Raw genomic sequence first — 19,032 nt, 5'->3', positions numbered from 1 at the left:
ATGAGATCCATGTTAATGCTTCTCCCACAACAAAAGACATCCCTAGGAGCCAATAAGCATGGAAGGGGGACTGTTAGCTACTGAGAAGAGTCTTCTTTGTGGCTCACTCACCTCCTTTCATTCCAATTGGCTCCACTCAACAGGAAAGGATAAGGAAGCATGCTAAAAGACTCTTCTCTATGGTCAACGCACTCCTCTTTCATGCTGATTGGCTCATAGGATGCTAGAGACATAGGGACCCTGCTGGGCCTCTGTTCCTAAAACAGTAAGAGATCCAAGATCCCCCGAGAGACCCCAGACAACTACACCCTACTGGGCATCTACTGAAGTCCACATTCTAGCAATGGCTCACTGCCAACCCTGGCTTCGTTATTCTTCCTCCTTGCACTGCCTATTCACCTAAAGTGAGTGATCAGACAGCAACAAGAGCAGGGAACAGGAGTAGCAGCCTCTACTAGCCTTGCCCTTTCCCTCTGTGTGGTAGTGTGGATTGGGTCCCAATGAAGAGGGCAAGCAAATGGCCAGCAGTATCAACAATGAGGATGAAGGGCCCCACTGAAGACATCTTGCCCAAGGGCCCACCATAACGTGGAGCCGGTATTCACTGGGGTTTGGAGGAGAAGCTAAACAACAATATGTAAGCACACCCTTCTCTCATCTGTATAGCCACAAAATGAAAATTGGTACAGCATTAACATTAGGTATGGATAACCCCCACTAGAGCCATACTACTCTGAACACGCCCAATCTCATCTGATCTCGGAAGCTAAGCAGGGTCAGGCCTTGTTAGTATTTGGATGGGAGTCCGCCTGGGAATAACGGGTGCCATAGGCTTAGAGGAAGGCTGTGGTAAACCACCTCTGAATACCTCTTCCCATGAAAACTGTAGGAATATATCTAAAAATATTCATAGGGTCACCATAAGTCGTAATCGACTTGAAGGCATATGATAACAACAACTCCCCACGGCTGTCCTCCTTCTGTAAATTAGAGAATCCACTTGGATCTTTGCGTGTGAATGTGTAGGTGAATTGTGTTCCAGGTTCATGTACTACTTTGCTTAGTGAATACGGCTGGTTAAAAAATCCTAATGCAGGAGCCACTGCCCTTTGTCAGGCCTCTTCAAGAGACACAATTGTCAAGGACTGCAACCTGTATAAATCTGCTGAAAAGTTTCTAGCAGCACCCATTATTATGTTACTGATGTATTTCTATGCCAATAGCGGAATTAGAAGCTTAATGACATCCACTGAAACACAATGCGTTTTTTTTATGTCTTTCACCTTCAGATGCTTATCTTATTTTCGTGCAAAAGCTACAAGCAGTGTCTGCCTGACCTTCCTTTACAAGTAACAAAAGAATTGTATTTCATTTATTTATATATATGGAATGAGAGCCTGCAAAATCTCTTCAGTGCTATTTTTGTTTTATGAAACTGGAGAATTTGAAAGGGATTTTCCTGGGCCAGCTTGCAGCCAACTAGCCCAACAAGCTGCAGTGAAAAATATTCTCTAGATGTGAATCCTAACTATCACATTCCTTTCCAATCTATTTTCAAACATTTCTAGAGAAGGAGATTCATAACTCACTTGGGTGTGAAGTTTCCACTGCAATTACGTGGCCACAAACCCCCAGAATATATTGTTTAGCAGGTGGTTGGCATTCTGGAAAAGAGCATGTTATCAGCAATCTTTGTGCCTAGGGCGTTGATTGCTGTTCATCCAGATGAACAAGTGGACTCAACATGGTTGGCACAGCTAAAGTCATGCCAACACAGCAGCTTAAGCTCTAATCCTTCCAATAGTATGTATTATACAGCCACAAGAGTGGCTGTATACTATAGCTAGCATGGAGTTTTCACATTCCACAATGTTAAATTGAAAATACCCCATGCCATTCTGCTGCTTCCTATAAGCTCATTTCAAAACAAAACCTTACAAAACTTACAGTCCTGAACTCAGAAACTCTTGCTTAACAATCCTCTAAGTTTTCATACACAAAACACATAGAAATACTTGAGAGTTCAAAGTGTAAAACAAGAGGGGGGGAAATTCAGACCCCTGTTAGACTTGTTTCTGTCAGTGGTCTCATGATTTGTTGAATTTAATTAGAAATCAACCATGTTCACAGAGTACCTGTAATGCTATTACTGACCTTGCTCCATACTCTCACCTTCATCTTCTGCACTCTAAAAGGTAAAAAAAATGCTTGCCTGATTTTTAATTAATTTAAGAAATTTAACATTGGAGCCAATGATAAGCATGGGCATGCTCAGTAAGAGCCAACTGTCAATTCTAAAAGCCAGACTCACAGCTGTTTTGCTTGGCTAATCAGGAGGCCATACCTACACCAGACCTTTATTTCACTTTAGACCAGCCTTTCCCAACCAGTGTGCCTCAAGATGTTGTTGGACCACAACTCCCATCTTTCCTGACCATAGGCAATGCTGGCTGAGGCTGATGGGAGTTGTGGTCCAACAATATCTGGAGGCACACTGGTTGGGAAAGGCTGCTTTAGACAGTCATGACTTCCCCCAAAGAATCCTGGGAACTGTAGTTTGTGAAGGATGCTTAGAGTTGTTAGGAGTCTCCTATTCCTCTGACAGAGCTCCAGTGGCCAGAGTGGTTTAACAGTCAACCCTTCTTCTTGGGATTGTAACTCTGTGAGGGGAATAGGGCATCTCCTAACAGCTCTCAGCACCCTTCAAAATCTACATTTCCCAGGATTCTTGGGGGAAGCCATGATTGTCTAAAGTGAAATAAAGGTCTGGTGCAGCCTTTCCCAACTGGTGTGCCTCCAGATGTTGTTGGACCACAACTCCCATCAGCCTCAACCATTGGCAATGCTGGCTGAGGCTGATGGGAGTTGTGGTCCAACATCATCTGGAGGCACACTGGTTGGGAAAGGCTGGTCTGCTGGGTGTTAAGAACACATAAAGTTAGCCAATTGTAGGGAATATTTTGCATAGGTTCCTGGAATGCTCTGAGCTGGGAAAAATTAGGGCGTCTCATAACAGCCAGCTGCAGCTTGCTGTTCTAACAGGGAGGCAGCTGAACCTTATCTACTCTGCCTGGTACCAAGGTCAGGAGGCCTGAGTTGCCATAAATTAATAGCCCTGCCCTTGCTGTGAACTTATAGGCTATTCCATCATCAAGAGTTGTCAGATTGGCTAATTGGTCTTCTTGCTGTTGCCAGGCAAATCCCCATAAAAGAGGGGTGATTGTTCAGTTAGTTGACTTCATTCCCATTTTACCTTGAGTTACGTTTGTGATGGCCTGTGATATAAGGAGATGGAAGAGGAGCAGGCTCTTATATTTCATGATGTGAGTATTAGTTTAGGCTAGTAAGTTTTGTTATGTTATGTCTGTGTGAATCTCATTTAATATGTGTGATTGTTGACTATGCCTAGCCCTGTTTAAGGGTGTTTTGGCTTAAAGGAAACTGTATACTGGTCTTTTATATGCACTTTTGTTTATTTATTTATTTATTATACTTGTATACTGCCCCATAGCTGAAGCTTTCTGGGTGGTTTACAGTAACTAAAAACAAATACAATTTAAAACACAATTTAAAAACTTACAACAATATAAAACACATGCTAAAATAAATAACAAGGGGACTGTAGTGAAAAGGTGCAAATAACACTATAAGAAAGGAATCATTGCAGTAAGAACAAGTAACCAGTGCAGCGCTCCCTTTCAGCTCTCAATATTGGAAGCTGTGGAGTTGAGGATGTAGGATTTGAACTCAGATCTAGAAGGTTTTGAAAGTTCTTGCACAAACTCAGAATAGGTGCTGGCAACAGCTGGGTAGGGGCTGTGGAGATGCACCCACTGCTCACTGTTCTGTTGAGCTGAGGCACATTTTTCTTGTTGCACTCCAGAGGGTCTGGGTGAGAAGGCTTGGAGACCGCCCAGCTGGCAGTGTGGACAGGCTGTGGAGGCAGAGTGGAGCAGCACTGCTGGTTGGAGCTTTTGGCAAAAATGTTCCGGGAGCCCTTGACATGCTTCTTCACCATCTCAGTCTGCTGCAGGAGCTGCTCCTTGGGGATGTCACTCTCCTCCCAGATGTCATGCAGCTGGAACAGCACCTGGTTCAGGCAGGCCACCGACTCATTGGCCAGCCACTCGCTCTTTCTCATAGCCGCAACCGCCAGCCCAGCCCGCCGGCTTCCACTTCTCCTGCTTCTGGAGCTCCGAGCAGCACAGCTCCACCGGCAGTTTCTCAGGCAGCACCTCAGAGTCGAATGTCAATTCTCCACTCCCTGACTGGCTTCCGCAATGATGCGATGTCCCGCCCCCAACTTTTAATAAATTTAACAAACTATCTCATATTATCCGGTGTCTGTTACTTGAGGCTGTAGGCCGGAAACCAGTACTTTGAACATAAAGCTACTAATTACTGATTTGGGGTTTGGTTACAGGCTGCAGGGCTGTGGGTGTAACTTTAACTCTAGCTCTTGGGAATCTCTAACAGTCCATTGGTGCTTTGAGTTCCCCTTGCTCAGAGTAGGAGACCAAGTTAAGGAGTGGTAGCGCTCCACCTATCTTACAGGGTGCAGCTTCTCTTTAGTAAGGAGAGGCATGGGGAGTGCCTGCCCTGGGACAATTGCACAGGGATCAAGGGGTTGGACCTGGGAATATTTGATAGTGGGATGTGGCCAGTGACAGCTTTGGTTTAAATTTGGGTGGAAGACTACATGTCCCTGCTGTACAATTAAAATGGTAGTGGAAACACTGAAAAACAATGATACTGTTCACAGCGTTCCCCTTTTGGAAAGGAAAGGGGCTTCTCCTCTGCCCAGTGCCTACCCACCCAATCTCCTCCCTACCCCACCCCCAGGTCAGTTTCACCTATCCTGAGCATGATTGCACTGGAGTAAATCCCACTGAACTCAATAAAAACACAAATGATCAGACCTGCCTTTCCCCTTCCTCTCCTCTTCCCTTCTCCTTCCTTCCTTCATCCCCCCTGCCCACTCCAGCCCTCCCTCTCCTCTTTCTCCCCCCCCCCCGTGGTCAGTTTCACCTATCTTAAGCATGATTGCATTGGAGTAAATCCCACTGAACTCAGTAAGCACGCAAATGATCAAACCTGCCCTCCCCTCCCCCCCATGGTCAGTTTCACCTATCCTAAGCATGATTGTAGGAGGGTAAATCCTACTGAATTCAATAAGCATGCAAATGATAAATTCATTCTCAGCAAACTTTCAGAGGATCCCATATCGTACCACCTGGATTAAAAAGCAGACAAATTCACTAATATTCAAAAAACCCTGCAGTTTAAGTATGTGCCTATAGCCAACAGATATTTCTATCAAACTTTAAAAAGCAGGGGAATTGGCAGCCATAGTGAATGTACCAGGGGAGCAGGAGACCTGACCTCCTCTCTGGATATTGTACCGCCCTACAAATTTGTCAAGATGCAAACACCATTTGGGTTGGTCTTTCAAAGTCCAATGCACTTCCTGTGTAGCTTGGAAGAATTTGGTAACGTGCCTCTGAGCATATGGTGAGTGGTGGCAACACCTGCCATCTCCAAAGATAGAGAATTATATTTTTGTATGTTTGTTGGTGTTCTTCTTACTTTGCTTCTTTCCTGTTACTAATGTTTCTACAGAGAATCTAATCTAGAAAATTTTATTACCCTCATTATTCATCCTAGAAATCTGTGTCAAATATATTTTTATTAATTTCAAAGCCTTTTTATTGGTCAATGTCATATGATGGTGAAGACAGCGTTTTGTGTTTCAAATTGGAAGTTATGTTCTATTTCTATTTTGGGTGCATTTACAGTTGAATCTGAAACTGCAGTTTGATGTAACCTCGACTGATTACAATATGCTGCCACTTAAGCAATGACTCTAGTTGTTGGAAAAAAGAGGATGCATGTTTTCAGCCTGCTATGTTTAAACTACTTCATTTGAGGCAAGGTGGGCACAGTCAATTAAAAACAGAGCACACCTAACATTTTGCTAGAATATATTTCACCTCCCACTGTTTTATCTTGTGCAAACTGAGACACTGCTCATGTCCACTGGAGACTATTCTGCAGAATAGTCAGTGCCATTATTCCACAATTATTTTTGGAGTTTTTTAGTTTAAATTTTGCAAAGTGTTGCTGTACTTCACATATTCACAGAAATAGAAGCAAAAGAAAATGATTCCCTATAGAAAACTTCACTAAAATTGCAATATAAATCAGACATATTTAAAGTGACCATCTGAACTACATCAACTATCTTAATAATGTTGCTTCCTCCCTGCTAAAACATGACTGGCACAGCACATCTTTCTATTATTTGGGCTGATTGCAGGTGTTGCCACCACTCACCGTATGCTCAGAAGCACGTTACCAAATTCTTCCAAGCTACACAGGAAGTGGATTGGACTGTGAAAGACCAACCCAAATGGTGTTTGCATTTTGACAAATGTGTAGGGCAGTCCAATATCTCAGAGAGAAGGTCAGGTCTCCTGCTCCCCTGGTGCATTCACTATAGCTGCCCAATTTCCCTGCTTTTTAAAGTTTGATGGAAATATCTGTTGGCTATAGGTACATTCTTAAACCGCAAGGTTTCTTGCCTATTAGTGAATTTCTCTGCTTTTTAATCCGGAAGGTAAGAAATGGGATCCTGTGTAAGTTTGCTGAGAATGGATTGATCATTTGCATTCTTACTGAGACTAGTGGGATTTACTCCACTGCAATTATGCTTAGGATAGGTGAAACTGGCCAGTGCTTATGATCTGTGTGGATTTTCAAAAATTTTGTATCGGTCTTCCCTGTTACTTTGCTATAGCACAATTATTATTTTTAAAAGCCATTGATGTTGATGACAGGACTCATGGCAGGGTCAACAAACAGTGATTTCTTGAAGAAGATGTAATTTCATAGATGACGCTCTAAAGTGTGCATGGATGGCATCTCATAGAACACACTCTCCCAGATGCATGGAAATATATGTGGTGCCCCAAATCATCTTTTAGGATATGCACTCCAGTTTCTTATTTTCTTTCCTCTACATATTTGCTATTTTTCTAATACGTATATGCCCTAATCTGTACCATACATACAAAAGAAGCTCTGAACTGGGTGGGAACCCTCTCCTGTATGCATGGATGTATGACTTGTAGTGCCCAAAGCATGTTTTCCTTATATACATATATACAGTTCCTTATATAAATTCTACATTGCTTGTTGCATGTAGATGCACATATCTGTTTCATGTGTCCACAAGAAAATCCATTCCGGGCAGGATGCAGTTGCATCTCATTGAGGACACTCTCCTTTGCTCAGGTGAATGATGTTTCATGGCCCACAGCAGATTTTGGAGTGGTCACCCAAAATTACTTATTTTTCTCTACTTACTGTTCATTTTAGTTCTGCCCAGATGACCTTATGAGTGCCTGGCACCCAGCAGAAACTATAGGCCAGGTGGGAAGTACTGGCATCTTGTAGAGACCACCCTCCCCCTTTCCTGGGGTGTATGAGTTGTCCTGGCCCAGAACAGACTGTGGGGTGGGCACACCCAATTACTACTTTATGATTTTATGACATGACTATGCATTTATGAGCATTTCAGAAGCCTGATAATTTTGATTGAATAAATTTGTTCTTGACGGGGAGAGTCCCCAGATCACAGCAATATATGTTATGGGGTACCCCAACACATATTTTGGTGTTCAGAGACATGTTAACTTTCCTATGGAGTTGCTGTAGCTGTGAACTTTTCTTTTAGTGTTTTTAACTTTCAAGCAAATAAGGAACTGGAAACTAGGAACCAACTTCAGCGTTACGTTATCTGAGACTGATGGGAGTTGTAGTCCAACAATATCTGGAGGGCATTATGTTGAAGACCCAATTAGATTAACACAACTCCCTTTGCCACCTACCCATCTGTTTCAAACACATCCAGAAAAGTATGTCTCTTAAATTCTATGTCTGACAGTACATTCCTTTCAGAGGTAAAAATTAATCTGCAATCCTATATACTTATCTATTTAACTCAATGAGGCTTAATTTGGAGTAAACTTATATAGGACTGGACTCCACCAGAATACATTTCAGGAGCTATACTTTATTAATGCTGTACCAACTGCAACTACCAACTGCCACTTATGTACATATATTGTCTCAGCCTAAGCTACCCCACAGGGTTGTTGCAAAGATAAATGGGGGGAGGGAATGGCAATGGTCATGGCATTCACAAATCAAAATAAATCTGGGGAGGGGGGCACACACAAAGAAGATGTCTGACAGATAGAATGTTAACAGGTGAAGCTTTCCCCATTATTGTATTTTCACACAAAAAAGGCTTACTCCATTTGATTTCTACCTGCCCCCCAGCTGTCCGTAAGAGCCTGATCTCCTGCAATGCCACACCTAAACCATGCAAAGAACTCAAGTAAAAAAACCAAAAACCACAGAATTTGGGCAATTTTTTTTAAAAAAAATCTGTAACAGTATGAAATACTACATTTTCAGGCAAAAGGAAGTGATGAAACAATAGACATAAAACCCACACACAAAGCCTTGACAAAGAGCAACAAAAAAACTCTGAGCATGAGCATTTTCACATTTTAAATTTTTATGCATTGTTTTTACTTATTTATTGCCTTGGGCCAGTCCCTAACTCTCAGCCTAACCTACCTCACAGGGCTGTTGTGAAGATACAGAAGGCAGACTTAAACTGGGAAAAAAGTAAACTAAGGCTGCAATGCAATATATGTCTACTCAGAAGTAAGCTTTATTGGGTTCAATGGAACTGACTCCCAGGTAAGTTTGTACACAATACACACTTGCCTGGGAATAAGGCCCATTAAACCCAATGGGACTTCTGAGTAGACAAGTACTGGATTGCAGGTTAGGCCTTCTATTACATGCATCAAAATTTACTTGCCTTAACCAGATTGATGCATCTTTGTACTACAAAGGGTCATAAATTTTCTCTGCCCCCACAAATTGGTACAGCTGCAACCAGACCTTGTCTTGCCTAATTATATCCTATACCCAATTTGATTTACCTGAGAGTAAGCGCCATTAAACAGAAAGAGACTTACTTCTGAGTAGACTTGTATGTATTGTAATGAAAGTCAGCTATACAATCATTTTTAACAAGTGCCTGTTTGGAACTCTTTTCATTTGCCATGGGGAGGAGGATTTGCACAAAAGAGCTTCCAGGGAATATCTCCCTCACAAGACAAAGATGCATCCTATTTGTTAGGAAGAACTGGAAGCAGCAGCTCTTTAGGATCCTGGCTGGTTGCTGCAACTTCTGCCTGCCCCTCGCTCACCCTGAAGCCGTGGCTCACGTCTCTGTCTGCTGGTAAGAGAGGAGAGGTGGGGAAGGAGACAGAAGCCACCTCAAGCTTTGCGTGACACCCACAAGTCATCGTCTCTCACCTCCGCAGCCTGTTCTTCATGTCCATTTTTCTGCTGCCTCCTTGCCCTTCAGCTCTTTTCTCCCTCTACTCCTGTCCATTTTTAAACAATTGTTTTCTCCACCCATCTCGCTCTCCACCTCCTCCCTCGTCGCCTCCTAAGCAGCCATAGAGCACGAGGGAAGGGCAACACTGCACAGAAGCTCAGAGCGCCTCTCCCTCTATGAACCTGCTCGGACTCTAAGATCCTCCAGTGAGATTCTACTCATTACCCCTTCCTTCCTGCAAGTTCATCTTGCAGAGACACAGAATAGGGCTTTTTCGGTGGCCGCCCCTAGACCACAGTCTCTCCCTATTGAGGTCCGGTTGGCTTCCTCATTATCAAATTTTCGTGCACAGGTGAAGACTGTTCTATTTAGATGGGCTTTTAACCAATGTAGTTAGTTTTAACCTATGTTTATTTAATTTTAATTGTATTTTAAATTGCTTAAACTGAATATCATGTTTATTAATTATTTCTGTTTCAATGTAAGCCGCCCTGAGTTCCTAGGAAAAAGGGCGGGGTATAAATATTTTAAATAAATAAAATAAATAAATAATTTGAAGCACATGATTTTTATCCACAAATTAGAGAAGCAGAAGACTTCCCCTGCTCTCCCCACAAGAAATGCCCAAAAGTAACTTTGGAAACATTACAGTTACAGCTCAAAAGAAATGAAGTTACTACTCGTTCTATTACCAGCAAAATGTAATGAAGTTACCCACTCATTACTCAGAAAAGTAATACATTATAAGTAACTCATTATTTGTAATGAGTTACTTCCAAGCTCTGGGCAGGGAGGGGATTGGGTGGGTGGGCACTGGGCAGAGGGGAAGTCCCTTTCATTTCCAAAAGGAAAACATTGTGAACAGTATCATTGCTTTTCAGGGTTTCCCCCACCTTTTTATTCTACAGCAGGCACATGTAGCCTCCCACACAAATTTAAACCAAAGCTGTCCCTGGCCACATCCACACCAGGCCTTTATTTCACTTTGGACAATCATGGTTTCCTAGGAACAGTTGCTAGGAGACGCCCTGTTCCCCTCACAGACCTTCAATCAGAGTGGCTGACTGTTAAATCAGTCTGGCCACTGGAGCTCTGTCAGGGGAATAGGAGTCTCCTCTCAGCACCCTTCACAAACTACACTTCCCAGGATTCTTTTGGGGAAGCCATGACTGTCTCATATGAAAACAAAGTCTGGTATGAGTGTGGCCCCCTGACTAGGCAAGCCCAGCAGCTGTGACTCTGGTTTTTAGAACACTGACAGTTGGTTCTTACTGAGCATGCCTAACACTATTGTTCAGTTCAATGCAAAATTTCTTAAATCAATTAAAAATCAGCCAGGCATTTTTTAAAACTTTTAAACGGCAGAAGATGAAGGTCAGAGTATGGGGTAAGGTCAGTAATAGGATTACAGGTACTCTGTAAACAGATTTTTAATGAATTTCAACAGATATGCAAACTCTGACAGATAAAAGTCCAAAAGGGATCTGGGTTTTTTCTCTTTTTAGACTTTGAACTCTCTATTATTTCTGACTGTTTTGTATATTGCCATGAAAATTAACAAGGTTGTTAAGCAAGCGTTTCTGAGTTCAAAACTACAAGTTTTGTAAGGTTTTGTTTTGAAATGAGCTTATGGGAAGCATCAGAATGGCATAGGGGTATTTTCAATTTGACATTGCGGAATGTGAAAAATCCATGCTGACTATAGTATACAGCCACTCTTGTGGCTGTATAATTTCAAAGCCTCTTTATTGGTCAAAATCATATGATGGTGAAGACAGATGGAGGTTATGTTCTATTCCTGTTTTGGGTGCACTAACAGTTGAATCTGAAACTGCAGTTTGATGTAAAATCAGACTGATTAAAATGTGTTGCTACTTAAATAATGGCTCTAGCTGTTGGAAAGAACAAACTTGGCCTGCCCAAGATGCATGTTTTCAGCCTGCTATGCTTAAACCACTCCACATAAGGAAGCGTGGACATGGTCAATTAAAAACATAGAGTTCACCTAGAATTTTGCTAGAATATACTTTATCTCCCACTGTTTTGTGCAAAGTGAGATACTCCTCATGTCCTTATTCCACAATTGTCTTTGGAATTTTTTTAGTGTAAATTATGCGAACTGTTGCTCTACACATATTCACAGAAACAGAAGCAAAAGAAAATGATTTACTGTAGGAAACGTCACTAAAATGGCAAAGTAAATCGGTCATACTTAAAGTGACTATCTGAACTATATCAACTATCTTAATATTGTTGCTTCCTCCTTGCTAAACAAGATCAGCCCAGCACATGTATTGTTTCTGTTTGGGCTGATTGCAGGTGTTGCCACCACTCACCATATGCTCAGAGGCACATGCTACCAAATTCTTCCGAGCTACACAGGAAGTGGATTGGACTGTGAAAGTCTAACCCAAATTGTGTTCGCATTTTTACAAACGTGTAGGGCAGTACAGTATGTCATAGAGGTGTTGCATCTCCTCCTCCCCTGGTACATTCACTATGGCTACCCAATTCCCGTGCTTTTTAACGTTTGATAGAAATATCTGTTGTCTATAGGTACATTCTTAAACCACAAGGTTTTTTTCCTATTAGTGAATTTTATTTAAGTATGTTATACTATGTATAGGCTGTCCTCCAACAGAAGTCATCTGTGTGTCTTACAAGATAAAAACAAGAATGAATAAAAGTAAAATAAGTAATCACATAGTTAAAATAAGAAAACATAAGCCCTGGCTGTTTTTATCTGATTTTAAATGCCTCTTGTTTTTATTTTTACTGTTAGTTGTTTTGAGGCACCTGAATGCAAAAAATGTGAAATATCATCATCAACAGACCTCCTTCTCAAATAGAGAGGAGAGGAGCACAACTCCCCAGCATTAAAGTCAATTGAAAATGCAAAGCAGAGGGATAAAGGAATGTAGAGATGACGTCCATCAGAATCCTTTAGCACTTGGGGTGAACCATTCGAAGAGGTTCCCCACCTTTGCAAAGGGGAACAGCCACTGTAAACCTAAACCTCTACAGGAAATGTCTAAACATGACATAAAAAGGGAGTAGAGGTAAAACATTTTGCTGTCAGATTGCTGTTTCCTGACTGGTAGAGAAAGTCAAATTGCAGACGTGTCCTGCTACACGTGTTGCACAATGATATATTGGGATAGCCCCATGATTTTCATGGCAGTCATGAAGTTGAGCCACTTCAGGATACGGCAGCTTTGGCACTGATGTTGCGTTCTCCTTGAACAATAACCCAGGGAATTCTTAAGTCTAAGACCAGCTTCGTCTGTTCTGAGCCTCCAACAAAAGATACGTTCCAGATTGGCACTCAAATGCTGGGAGGCCTAGAGATGGAGACAGAATTCCTATAGAGCACAGCAACCCTTCCTCCCCAGTCCTTAAGTCTATTTTGAGGCTGAACTGAATACCCAGTAAGGGAGAGATGGGGCACACTAACTCCAGGTCCCTACTCATTAATTCGGGGAGATTTTTGTTATGAACCAGCCTAATATTTAGTAACAACATCAGGAAATCTGAGGACAAGCTAGTTCAAAGTTATGCCTCTTTGAAATACTACCTGCTGTTGTTGCTGGAAGCAACATCTGGAATACACTTATCCCAATTTAGAATTTCCAGATATACACTTTAAAATGCTTTGGTGCAGGTACACTTATTTTGCAGATGTCCACCACTTGAAATAAATAGCATGAAGGCCAGTGTAAGGGACTGAGCCCAATGCTGTTTCCTAGGAACACTTGTTTTCAGTCATGTAACAAATATGGACAGCAAGATGACACAGGCATGCTTGGTAAATGTGCTATAGCTATGAAACCAACCCTGGGGATCTATTATTTGACTTGATTTAATATTTGTATGCCACTTTCCCAACAACCTAGTTGAGCTCAAAACGGCGCACAATAATAATCAAATATGGATAAATAAAACACTTCTTAACGCTATATATAGAGAGAAACAAAAGTACAATTAACTATTAAACAAAATGAATCAATACAATATAAAATAGCAAAATACAAACATACCAATCATTCAACCTTGAATGTCAGTTAACTTTCTACCTAGGAAGGTTCATTCCCAACCACCTTGTTGGCCCTGTGGTGCAGCCTAAAGATCTTCCCATTTAGGAAGATGTTTGTAGAAGCTGGTTTTTTTTAATTGCTGTCTACAATAATTATATGTAATCCTGTGTTTACCTTGTTTTTTATTAATTTTTAAATGCTTTTGCTCAGAGCTTGGAAGTAACTAGTTACAAGTAACGAATTACTTGTAATTCATTACTTTTTTGAGTAATGAGTGAGTAATTCCTTTACATTTTGATTGTAATAGAACTAGGAGTAATTTTACTACTTTTGTGGAGTAATTGTAATGTTTCCAGAATTACTTTTTTGGGGGGGAGCAGGGGAAGTCTTCTGCTCCTCTGATTTGTGGATGAAAATCATGTGCCTCAAACTGGGCTTCTGTGCAGTGTCACTCTTTCCTTGTACTCTGGATGGGCAGTAGGCAACGAGGGAGGAGGCGGAGAGTGAGACGGGGTGGAGTGGAGAAAACAATTATTTAAAAAAACAGATAGTGCTGGTGAAGAATGGAGTGGAGGGAAAAGGATCCGGAGGTCAAGAACATGGATAAAGGAGGAGAAGGAGGCAGCAGCAGAATGGAGATAAAGAACTGTGGAGGTGAAAGATGACAATGTGTGTGTGTGTGTGAATAGTGTGTTTGCACTTGGCACACAAAGTGGCCTCCACCACCCTCTCTGGCTACTGTGCTGCATTTGCAGTATTTTAACTTTTTTGCATCTCAGGGGAAAATGTTTGCTTGAGTGATTGTCCCTTAGTTGGTGGTGGGCAGGGTTTGGGAGGTGATTAAGTGAGAGAGATTATACTGGCTGGCTGAGTGGGGGGGGGGGGTTGCACTTGGTTTGGTGTGCAAAGATATGAGTAGTGACCTCAACCTCCCTCCCCACCACCCTTACCAGCAGAGAGACCGCCATTGCTATCTTATGAATAAAAATAATTATTCTACTACCTCTGTATGTGTGTGTTTATTTTTAATGTTGTTTTAGGCTACTTAGATGTGCAGCAGCCAAGGCCAGCACCTTGTAGGCGTTTTTTTTAAAAGTAATTGAAATGTAATTGTAGTGATCACTTTGGAGGAAAAGTAAAGTAATCAGTTACTTTCAGAGCAATTGTAATTGTAACGGTAATTACAACTTTTTTGGGCCATGTACTGTAACTGTAATTTATTACTTTTTAAAAGTAATCTTCCAAGCTCTGCTTTTGCTGCATTTGTTTTTATTTATTTGTTGCATTTATATACCGCCCCATAGCCAAAGCTGGCTTTTATTGTTTACAAACAAACAACATTTACAAAGACCATAAGATACACAGATGCTTGTTGTATCAGGTAATCTGCAGGAGTTTTTTGTGTTTGTTTTTGAAGTGATGTCCCTGTTTGCCCATGGTTTCAACATGCACATGAAGGTGAGCTTTTAGTGCACACATTTCTTTTCTGTTTATCTTGGCTTCACTGAATATTTTATATGATTTCAAAAAATAAGTAAATAAATAAATGCTGGTCTGAAAGATGGGACAGGACAGAAATTTTGTTCCTCTTAAAATGGTAAGGTGATAATATAATGGTAAGTTATCCTGTATTTCTATCACTGTGGCATATTGCACCCCATCTCAAGTAATTACTTAGCCTTTGGTAGCACTTCTCTGCATTATTAATGTTGCTTATTGCTTCACACAACATTTAGTTCTTGAATCCACCCCCATCAATGCTGGTTGCTGCTTGGTCGATTTTGATGACAAAAGTAACAAATTGGAGGTATAGTGTTTGTTTACACAGAGCACATTAGGCTGGTAGTTATCAAATAAGAACTGTATTACCACCTTAAATTACGCTGAAAATAAAATCAATAGCTTATTTAAACACTGAGCAAACACTCACAACAGCAACAAGAAGCAAAAATATTGCTTCAGGAAACACAGCAGAAACTTTTAATAAAGAAGAATTCAGACAAGCTCACAAAATGAAATTTCAAGGGGAAAAGATGCAGGAAAAAATTAGCTTTAGGGAAGCATGCTTATTCAATGCACTGTAGTTTATTTTTTCCACATTTAAGGTGCTTGATGACACATAGTAAGAAAAATGTATGTATGTGTTTCATTGTGATGCAGTGGCAGCGCCCAGATTCCCAATGTCCCTTAATAGTTTTGACAAAGTATTTTAGGTTACAAAAGCTCTACCCTGTAAACCGACAGTTCATCGGCATAGACTATGAAAAAAACAGTTCTTATATAACTTAAAGCACAATTTTGGGTCTCCAGGGAACCTCAGCTGGCTTGTTCCAAAGTGTTTTGTCTTCTGAGTCAATAGATTATGTGAAAGTTGGCAGATCCTTAGTTCCAAACAGGAATATGATGCAAGCTTTGCAAACTAAATATCTGATCAAATGGTTAGTAGTTTCAAAGGGCTGTGTGATAACAGGCTGTATGATAATGGACTTTGGTTGATAGTCAGTGGGCACCCAGCCTCAGGTGTGTGTTCTGTACTCTATAGTATGTGTCCTGTTCTCATGAGGCTTCTTGTTGTTGTTATTATGTGCCTTCAAGTGGATTATGACTTATGGCGACCATATGAATCGGTGACCTCCAAGAGCATCTGCATGAACCACCCTGTTCAGATCTTGTAAGTTCAGGTCTGTGGTTTCCTTTATGGAATCAATCCATCTCTTGTTTGGCCTTCCTCTTTTTCTACTCCCTTCTGTTTTTCCCACCATTATTGTCTTTTCTAATGAATCATGTATTCCCATGATGTGTCCAAAATATGATAACCTCAGTTTCATCATTTTAGCTTCTAGTGATAGTTATGGTTTAATTTGTTCTAACACCCAGTTATTTGTCTTTTTCACAGTCCATGGTATGCACAAAGCTCTCCTCCAACACATTTCAAATGAGTTGATTTTTCTCTTATCTGCTTCTTTCACTGTCCAACTTTCACATCCATACATAGAGATTGGGAATACCATAGTCTGAATGATCCTGACTTTAGTGTTCAGTGATACATCTTTGCATTTGAGGACCTTTTCTAGTTATCTCATAGCTGCCCTCCCGGTCCTAGCCTTCTTCTGATTTCTTGACTATTGTCTCCATTTTGGTTAATGACTGTGCCAATCCTTGACAAGTTCAATGTCCTCATTGTCAACTTTAAACTTACATGAATCTTCTGCTATTTAGTCTTTTTGGTGTTCAGCTGTAGTCCTGCTTTTGTGCTTTCCTCTTTAATTTTCATCAGCATTCATTTCAGATCATTACTGGTTTCTGCTAGTAGTATGGTATCGTCTGCATATCTTAAATTATTGATATTTCTCCCTCCAATTTTCACACCTTCTTCAACTTGGTCCAATCCTGCTTTCCGTATATGTTCTGCGTACAGATTAAACAAATAGGGTGATAAAATGCACCCCTGTCTTACATCCTTTCCGATTGGGAACCAATCGGTTTCTCCATATTCTGTCCTTACAGTAGACTGGAAGCATTCAATATACATCCCAATTCCAATTACATCACGGTAAGAGGTATTCAGAGGTGGTTTACGATTGCCTTCCTCTGAGTTTGGATGCATCTTAGTCTGATGTCTCAGTTTTGACCATTCCGCCTTGGGTGCCCCTGCTAGGAGTCTAGCCTCTTGGTCTAGACTCCTGAAGGCATTGCTCTCAGCTTCTTCAACACTCTCAAACCCCCTCACCACGTTAAAGTGTGCATCCTAAAGGGGGGGACTTAGTCCTTAATCATGAGGCTTAGACTGTCCATTTAATAGTAAGGCAGGGGACCTATCCAGCAGGGCAAGTTTGCTAAGAGGAACTCTCTAGGTAAGTAACTAGTTGAGAAATCTCACAACAAGGAGCTAATTCTATCAACTCTTGCAATGGCCATGAAGCAAACAAAAGGATTTTAAGCTAGTGTGACTCTCCTACCCTCCTGGAGTATTAGTGATCCAGGGTATTCTTTGTTTAATCATGCCTCCTCCCAAGTAGGGCTCAGAGACAGAAGGCCTTATGCTGTCGAACATACACTGCACAGTCTGGTCTGGACTTTGGCTCAGATACATCACTGCTATGCTTCTGGGTTTCTGAGAGTCATTGTGGAGAGTCTGGAGCTAGTGTGTGTGACCAGTTGGGTATATCAGCTCTCTAATTATGCTGACTCTCTGAATGGGATGTTTATTCAGGGTCCACTGACTCATTTTTATTTATTTATTTATTATTTGATTTATATCCTGCCCTTCCTCCCAGCAGGAGCTCATTTAGACTCATCTAGATCCTTGTATGTGCAGGAGCTGTTACTGTCTGTCTTTGAGGAAGTCTCATCTAGTACCAGATGGGTCTGTCAATAGGGTGGTGGGACATAATGATAGCACAATACCAATGGCACTTGGTCGCTCAGCCTCAGATGCATGATGAAGCAGACTCTAGTCTGTTGGTCTTTACATTGCCATAAGACTCTTTGCTGGTTTTACTGCAACAGGCTAACACAGCTACTCTTCTGTAAAATATTAACGATATATTTTAAAGCCAGCTTTCCTCTGTGGGTGTATAGTGACTCTGGTAGCTGAATGAGAAGACCACAATCCACCCAGATAGCCTATATGCTTTGTTCCTAGATCATGCATATGCATAAACAAGAGACTGGAAGATTGAGGACCAAATGGAATGCTCTGATGAAAAGCCACACGGAAGATTTAATGCATTTTACTGCAATCCTGTAGCCTTTCCAATATGGGCACACGAGATGCCGGTGAAGGATTTGGTCTCCTTTGTTTGTTATAAGTTTCATATATGGCAAGGCTTTTTGGAGAACTGAGCAATGAGGCTTCCTGCTGTTCTATTGCATTGAACAGCATCTGAAGATGCTGACACTTTACTTTGCCCAGGGATAGAAATATAGCAAACTGACACAGTGCGTTAAGGGCTGACTATGTTAAGCCAGAGACCAAGAATACCTATTAGAATTGCTCAAGCTAATCACCCCTTAAAGGAGAAATATAAGAAATATAACTTGCTTTTTATCTGCCAAGGCTCTGCTGTCAACAGAGATTTAAAGACATCGTAATATTCTACAATGGCGGCCTGTGTAAGTGTCCTGATACGGTGTACACAGTGAAAGAGCACTCTAGGCTATGATAGCAACAGAAATTTGAAGTTAAAGCAGAGTTTAAAAATACCTGATGGATGTATTGCAGTAAATGTCTCCTCATCCATGGTCAAACAATTAGGGCCCTCTAAATAATTCGTACAGATTTAAACCTTTTGCTGTTTTATGGAGACTTTCTCTTATAATTTATAATCCTACAAACTCACGTGAGAGGATGCCTCAGTGAACTCAGTGGCCCTTACTTCTGAGTAAACAAGCTTAGGATGGCACTGTAAAGATGCTTGGCCTTCACTCACTGACCAGCTTGAAAACATAAGAACCTAAGAACAGCCCTGCTAGACCAGGCCAAGCCTCCTACTTGTCCACCAGCTGTTCTCACCGTGGCCAGCCAGATGCCCATGGGAAGCCCGCAAGCAGGACAACAATGTTCTCCCCACT

At 41.3% G+C, this 19,032-nt stretch overlaps 1 pseudogene; it reads left to right on the top strand.

Moving 5' to 3' along the window:
- Positions 1-715: 715 nt before the first annotated feature.
- On the top strand, positions 716-834 carry LOC133388157 (5S ribosomal RNA; annotated as a pseudogene).
- The last annotated feature ends 18,198 nt before the right edge of the window (positions 835-19,032 follow it).

The sequence above is a fragment of the Rhineura floridana genome, chromosome 6 (genome assembly GCF_030035675.1).
Source record: "Rhineura floridana isolate rRhiFlo1 chromosome 6, rRhiFlo1.hap2, whole genome shotgun sequence".
Taxonomy (NCBI): Eukaryota; Metazoa; Chordata; class Lepidosauria; order Squamata; family Rhineuridae; genus Rhineura; species Rhineura floridana.
This window is presented reverse-complemented; position numbering and strand designations above follow the sequence as displayed.